The sequence below is a fragment of the Glossina fuscipes genome, unplaced genomic scaffold, assembly GCF_014805625.2.
Source record: "Glossina fuscipes isolate IAEA_lab_2018 unplaced genomic scaffold, Yale_Gfus_2 60, whole genome shotgun sequence".
Taxonomy (NCBI): Eukaryota; Metazoa; Arthropoda; class Insecta; order Diptera; family Glossinidae; genus Glossina; species Glossina fuscipes.
In genome coordinates this window covers 7,953,843-7,956,121 of record NW_023998432.1, presented here as the reverse complement: position 1 = coordinate 7,956,121, position 2,279 = coordinate 7,953,843, and positions in this window count along the sequence as shown.

The following is a 2,279-nucleotide window of genomic DNA, read 5'->3' as shown; positions in this document are numbered from 1 at the left end:
TTACCCGCCACGCCGCATCACAACAATAAAAAAAAAGGTTAATCTATCACGCAAAAGGAAGAAAGAAAAAGAAATCGAGCTACCCCATTACCCTGTCGCTGGTCCGGTCTATCGTCCGTGGGTCTTTACCTCGTCCATTGGTATCCGTCCCCTGTCTCCCTACACTCTCCTCACGTGCAGCTCCTCATCGCACTCCTGCTCCCGCGGCAGCGGGTGCCGCCTTGCTGCACATTAGGACTTAAACTCTAGGTTCTCTACAAATACCTCCTGGCAGCGCCTCCTTTTCAGACTACCCAGATGTACCGCGAAATACGCAGCCCTTGTTGCTTCATAAGAACCGCATACGATTGAAATCCGCTAATCCTTTTCAAATTTCATGCTACTGCGGTTTCTGTTGTGGGCAATCCGAATGAGTAAACCACTACAGAGTTTAGAAAACGAACTCGCAAAATAAACTTTTTTTCCCTTGTCTCTTTTTTGTTCATCAATGAATTGTAATCACTTCGGAATTTTATTAACCAATAGCTGCAAAAATATGTACAGGTAGGTAGATCATATAATTTAGTTTCTTAATAAATTGTTTTGTTTAGCATATTATACATAATTCGTTTTCTTAATAAACTTCCGTTTAACATTTTGTTTTTCTTTTATTCAAATATTCCTTTTGCAGTATGCATTTTCTACATTTGTAAATATGACTTCTTTCGAACGTCGTAAATATTTTTCACACTGATTTTTCACGAATCCTTTCCTATTTACAAATCTTTCTTACATTAAATTGTTTAATTCGTTTTCTTAATAGACTTTCGTTTAATATTTTGTTTTTCTTTTATTCAAATATTCCTTTGCAGTATGCATTTCTACATTCGTAACTATGCACTTGATTGCTTACTTCATTTACCTTTTTTTTTATAATAACCTTCATTTAACATTTTGTTTTTCTTTTTGTTCAAATATTGCTTTGTAGTATGAGCCTTCTGCCTGTATTAATGTGACTTATGTTGAAGGTCATAAATATTTTTCGCACTGTTTTTCTATTTGCATAACATAAAAATGTATATTTAACATATGAACATTTGTATAGCAAAGCTGTTGCCCATCTTGTTGCAATCTTTTTTTTTCCCACGTATATTTTATACTAGAAGGGGTATTAATTTTGGCAAGGCTTTCCCCTCTTTTTTTTTGACAATTTTGCTTTAAGTCTAGGCACATAAAAAAACCATTTTTTAATCGACTTTTTATGTGACTTCAGAAATTATTTCTTTGCTTTTCTTTTCTCTTGATTACTTTTCCGTCTCTTAATTGTCCTGATTACTGTCTCTTCCAAAATATCACAATTCTTTAACATCAATTATTCACATCTTTGCTCGATAAGAGGAAAAGCACGTCTCTTCGATGTGCTTCACTCAACTGCTTTCAATCGAATCCCCACTACTCAACGCAAAACCAAACCAAAAACTCTCTATCGCATGATTTTTTCCTTTTTCTCTCTTCTTTGCATTGCTATATAGCGGCTAGCCGCTACTCTTGCAAAAAAGGAAAGAACCGCAAAATCACGCGATTTTGCATAACGGGATGCCGTTATTGCAATACTTTCGGCTGACACGGACCGACCGACACCCTATCTTAAGTTTGTTCGCGGACGTTACAAACCCTTTCTGTATATCCTATACATCAATGATCTCCCTTCGGTGATTAAGTCCAACCATATCTCAATGTACGCTGACGACGTTAATGGCATTAGTATCTCCTAAAACGGACTTGGATAACTTGGCTTTTTAGAAATTTGTGTTACAACCCACTTATGTCTTTGCCTCTTTATGAATATAGATTGCTTTTGGTTGCCTTATCGTCACTTGAGAAACCCCGATTTATGCTCGGTGTTTCCTTCTTGAATAAGTACAAAAGGGTAATATGGATTCGTCGATATTGCTTGGGGAGATAAACTTTAGTCTCTCGAAGTATTTCGCTAGGAACTTTATTTCCGTGAAGCTTAGTCAATTATTATTAAGAATTTTTCAATGTTTTTAGAGTCCGTTGCAAAAATGTTACCTATAGTTTATTCTCAATAACGGATTCTCTAAATTCTCTCAAAACAATTTTCCCCAATACTCGTGTTTTGCCTACGTCTAGATAAGCTGCTAATCTTGATATATTTTTGGAATTCGAAAAATGAATTACATTTTCTGGTTCTTACCGGTTGCCAAGCTGTTATATGTTGTGTGCTAGATGTGTACATGTTTTTTTCCATAATGTATGTAACATCCAAAAGAAGCTAC